Source organism: Leptopilina heterotoma, unplaced genomic scaffold, assembly GCF_015476425.1.
Source record: "Leptopilina heterotoma isolate Lh14 unplaced genomic scaffold, ASM1547642v1 Lhet_6, whole genome shotgun sequence".
Classification (NCBI taxonomy): domain Eukaryota; kingdom Metazoa; phylum Arthropoda; class Insecta; order Hymenoptera; family Figitidae; genus Leptopilina; species Leptopilina heterotoma.
The window spans coordinates 1,759,974-1,766,000 of record NW_025111137.1 but is presented as its reverse complement, the minus strand read 5'-3'; positions in this window follow the sequence as shown (position 1 = coordinate 1,766,000).

Here is a 6,027-nt window from a genome sequence, read left to right as displayed (position 1 = left end):
CAATTATTTAAAATAGAATTTGCATACATTTTTTCGAAAAAATCAATTGATTTTTGAAAACTTTTTTGAAAGTTTTTTATAAAATTCTTCGCATAATTCAATTATTATCATAAATTTTAAAATTCTTTTCAGGGATTTAATTATTTTCATAAATAATATAATTATTCGGAGGAAGTCAATTATTTTCATAAATAATATTCATTACAAGAATTCAATTATTATTTCAAAAGTAATAAAATTCGATTATTTTCCGAAATCTTAATGAACTTCATTGCAAAATTTCAATTATTTTAAAAAAAAATTTTTAATTCAATAATTTGTACCTATATAGGTATCTATTTATTTTAATAAAATTCCCCAAAGAATTCAATTATTTAAAAATAATTCTTTTACTTTAATTATTTAAAAACAATTTTGACAAAATTCTACACAAAAATAGAATTTGCATAAATTTAAAAAAAAAATCAATTGTTTCAAACTTTTTTATAAAATTCTTCACAATAATTCAATTTTAATCGAATTCCTGGAAAAATGTAATTATTCTTAAAAATTTTATTAAAACTCGTCGAAAGAATCCAATTATTCAAAAATTTGTTGATAAAATTATGTATAAGATTTAATTTTAAGAAACATTCAATTATTCAATAAATTATATATGTTTGTATTTAACTAATTAAATTCTCGGAGAATTTTCTAAAAAAAATTGATTTAAAAAATTAATTTCTGTTAAAGTTTTAGATAATAATTGAATTTTTAAGAAGTTACGAATTATGCAAATTTTTAGAAATAATTGAATTTTTCAATTAGGTTTCAACTTAAAATCTTTGAAAACATAAATTTTCCATAAATTATGCTTAATTAAAAATTTTATGGAACTAATTTATTTCAAAAAGCTAAATCGAAATTTTATTAAATTATTTCAAATTTTTTTCCTAATATATATTTGATTGAAGAATTTTCGAATAATCGATGAAATTTTGTAAAATTGAATTTTAAACAAATCAATTTGAAAATTCTCAAAAGAATTTTATCAAAAAATTATTAAAACTAATTGATTTAAAGAAGAATTTTATTTAAAAGTTGTAGAAAATAATAATTGAATTGAAATAATGAAAATAATTTTAAAGAAATTACATTAACAATATTCTTATAATATTAAATAATTATTTTATCTCTCGATCATCTTTAATTATTATAAAGAATGGAGAAATCAATCACACCGAGTCAAAGACTCGGAGTGATCGATATCTTCGTGTTTTATAATAATATTCTTTTAAGTGTTATTGAATTTCAAAAGGATTGAATTTGAAATTTTGAAAATCTTAGTTGCAGTGGAAAATTAATAATGATTAAATATTTATTTAAAAATTAAGTTATTGGTGTTTTTGAAGAATTTTACAAATTAGGAAATTCGAAAATAGATGTAATAGAACATTTTTTAATAGATAAGTTTCAGGAAGTAATTATAACATCACGAGCATAAAGAGCCATCCAAGAAGCAGTTTATCTTGTGGCAGCATTTAATTCGGAGCAAAAGCTTCAGTATTTAGAAGCGTTTAAAGTTACAAAATTGCTGCCAGATTTTTTTCTGTGGTTATTATTGACCTCTGTATTCTTGTTTATGTGACACTAATTTTCACTCCGAAATCTCGTTCCTCTGAAAAAAAGTATATCTGTCGAAAGGGACAAAATTACCAAACGAACTCTCTGACATCAATAAATTGAAAAAGTATACCATCTCTTCCCTGGATTTTTTCTACTCATTTTCTACTCTTCCAAGTTTTGAAAGACGAATTTCAGTGTTCACTGTATGGAAGTCGAACAATTTTTCGGAAAACCAAGATTCTGACCCAGTGACCGCACTGTGCGCACCCGCAGCGTAAGAAATATGACCGCGACAATAAATTGGAAAGTTGAAGCTCAAAACTTTTAAGCGCAGGATCACTATGGCTTCTAGAAATGACATGGTTTGAAGGGAGAGAATTTATTGGGTGAAATTTTCCTTCAAACATTGTCTCGAACCCACCGTGGTCTTCGTCGCCTTTTTCATTCTAAAATTGAATATATTGGAACAGAGAACTCGTACCAGAAAGGAGAGCATTGTCCTCGTAATTTGCTTTGGTTGACACTCGAGCTTCTGGGCAATTTTCTCTTGAACAAAACTCGAACTGACTCGAACTTTACAGTCCCTTTTTAGGTATACATACAGAGAGGGGAATATTGGCCTTGGGAAAACCGTGACTGGGTCACGATTTCCAAACCAAAAATCACGAGTAGCACATTATTGCGATTGTTACTCATAACTGAACCGTGCTACCGTTTTATTTAGTCGGTTCGAGATCGTAAAATTTCATGACTCCAATTATGACTTCTGGTTAATTTTTATTGCACTTTTCCTTTCAACTCCAAGGGGATATTATTATCCGTTTAAATTTTTATGATGTTTGCACAAAATTCAACCATTTGGATATAAATTCATAAATTCACATTCACTGTAGTGATTCAACTCATAAACAAATTATAAATATTCAGAATTGACATTTATCATTATAAAAATATATACTTCTGTTTTTCCCTGCTTTCCAGGCGGAATTTTGGCTCTTTCCCTGATCGCCATACAAAAAAAAATCCATAGGGAAAGTTCAATCATTATCATTCTCACTGGATTCAATTCTCTCCAATCCATTCAATTTAAAAAATTAAAATTATAAAAAAAGATAATTTTCAGGCAAAAATTTGATTTTATAAACCGCAGACGTCAGGGAATTCAGAGAAAAGTATAGGGGAAAGTAAAATTGATCAGAAGTCAGGGATTTTTATTAATACTATTAATAGTACTGGAAAAAATTTAATTTTTAGAATTCAAAATAAAATTCTGAATTTTGATGTTTTTCTTGTATAAACTATGAAATTGACACGAATTCTAATACAAAACCTTCAATTTTTTCTACTTCTGACAGTAATTCCTTTTTAAATAACTTAATTCTTGAAGAACTATCATAAAAAATTATTACTTAGAAATTATTTAACGAACAATTTTACTTAAACATATCACAATTAATTAAGTTTTAAAAAAGTTGCGTTTACAAATTTCAATAAATAGGTGCACTTCAAAAGGTTTCAATTTGAAATATTTATTATAAAATTTAAATTTTCAATGAATTTTATTAAAAAGTTTAAAAAACTAAGATTTTTGAAAAATTTTAATCATTTAAATATTCTTCTGAAATTAGTTAAATTTTTATATATATAAAGAATTAATTAATAAAAACAATGGATTTATAGAAGAATTTTAGTTAAATTTTAGAGGAGTTATTACAAATAATTGCAGAAATTCAATTATTTTCATTAGTAATAAAATTCTTCGCAGAAATTCAATTATGTTCAAAAATTTTAGCCTTGGCAAAATTTAAATTAACTTTATAAATAATAAAATTCTCCTCCAAAAATCAATTATTTTCAAAAATTCAATTAATATTCTTGGCAAAATTTCAATTATTTTCAAAAATTTTCCTCAACTCAATGATTTGACAATAATTGAATCATTATTTTCATAAATAATACAAATTTTTCAGGAATTCAATTATTTACAAATTTTTTATAAATTTCTTCCAAAAATTCAATTATTCTCATAAATAATGAAATTTAACAGGAATTAAATTATTTTCGCATAAATAATGAAACTCATTGCAGAAATTCAATAGTCTAATGTACTAAAATTTTTCACAGAAATTCAATTATGTTCAACAATTTTTTTAAATTTCCATTAAAATTTCAATTATCTTTATAAATATAATAAAATTCAAAAATAACATAATTATATTAATAACATAATTCAATTATTTTCAACAATTTTTTTTTTATTTTCCAAAAATGTTCAATTATTTAAAAAGAATTTAATAACATTCTTCGCAATAATTCAATTTTTTTAATAAATAATAAAAATTTCACAAGAATTCAATTATTTACAAATTTTTTATAAATTTCTTCTCCAAAATTCAATTATTTTCAAAAAATTAATTAAAATTCTTGGAACATTTCATTTACTTTCAAAAATTTTTCTCAATTTAATAATTTTCAATATCTACTATTTTAATAACATTTTCAAATAGGATTATTCATTAATTTGCAAATTTTTTTTATAAAACTCAATTCAATTGTTTACAAATTTTTTATGTTTTCTTCGTAATAATTAAATTATTATCATAAAGCATAAAATTTTTTACAGGGATTCAATTATTTCATAAATAATAAAACTCATCGCAGAATTAAATAATTCGAATTAAATTCCTTGAAAAATGTAATTATTCTTGAAAATTTTATTAAAATTCGTCAAAAAAATTCAATTATTTAAGTTAACAAAATTCTTTATGAGAATTCAATTTTGAAAAACATTTATTATTCGTTTTTATTGAAAATTAAATCATTCTCGGACGTAAAATTTCTGAAAAAAATTAAAATAATAATTTCACTGTTAACTATATTTTTTAATTTGAATAAAATTTTTAATTTCACTATACATAATTTTGGTATGCCGTATGAGCACACGTAGAATGTCAATTTATGGAAATAACAACAAATGAAAGTTTCCTGAATTGAAGTTGCACATTGAAATTTGAAAAATAAAAAAAAAACAAAGTATGAAAAAAACTACTATTTAAAAAATAATACTCTGGTAAAAATGGCCTTTGGGAAAATAATACTTTGGAAAACATGTCATTTGGGAAAATAATAATTTGGACCCTTCGGAATTGGAATTTTCGTTTTGGAACTTTTATCTCCTTACCTTTGAAAAGGTTATGAGAATTCAATTATTCAATAAATTATATTTATTTTTGTTTTAAATAATTGAATTCTCGTAGAATTTTCTAATAAAGATTCACTCAAAAATAAATTTTTAAGATAAAAATTATTAGAAAATTTCTAATTCTAAAACAAAGTGTATTTGTTTTAATGAAAGAAAAAAAGTTCTGAAAGAATTGCAATTTTCTTTGTTTGCAAGTAAATTATAATATTTAAAAATTGCAATAGAATTACGAACATGAGATTCAATATGGACGTGTAATCTCCACCTGAGAACGCAAAGATCACCAGCAGATGGCAGTTTAGTTCCTTCTTGGAATTTCTCTTGTCCCCTGGTGGTGACCTTGGCGTTCTCAAGTGGAGCAATTGAACCACAATTTTAATTCTTATCATTAGTAAATAGTAACTTATTTTTAAAAATAATTGTATAAGGTGAAAAAAGTGTCAGAAAGTATATCAATAGTCGCGTGAACCGAAGGCCTGCGATTCATTTAGTTTGTAGTAGGTACAGTAAAGTCAGTAAATTTAATGAAAAATTTGCTTCAAACTCTGAACTGTCCCTTCAACTCTTAAGTGAAATGGAGTTTCCTTAAATAATTGAAATACCAAACAGACTAAGAATATATCCCTCGGCGTGTTTAGAGCAAAATGCGAACGGAAGCATCAAATGAGGAATATCCTTTTGTCGAATGAAATGAGCGTGAAAATGGAAAATTTAATGCAAGAATGAAAAATCGAAGTGGAGAATAGACACTTTCTCTGGGTCAAAATGTGAAGTAAGAATGGAAGGGGTGAATATTGAGGTTATGTTTGGTATAGTCGCGCGTTCGGCCCGATCCCAAACCCCCATGGTTTCGTTTCTTGGGCTCCCTCTCTCTTTCTTCTCCTCATTGTTCCAAGTTATCTTTACCATCCCGCAGAGCCACAAAATTTACGGTAGCCTCTCAAAAGTTTGAAAACTGATGAAAACACGTCTCATCTGAAAACTGAAACAAGTCGCGTTCGTATAGTTTGTTTTTCATCTCCGCTTTCGAGGCACGCGCTGTGCACCATGTCGACCATGTCACATACATTTTTCACTTTCTACCTGTTTAAGTCAAAATTCAATGCAAATATTTAAACTTAACCGGCATGGCACCTGACACATTTTCTTCTGAATACAGTCCAACATAGAAAACGATTCTTTAGTTTTCATTTTCAAATGTCAAAACTCAAACATTGAGG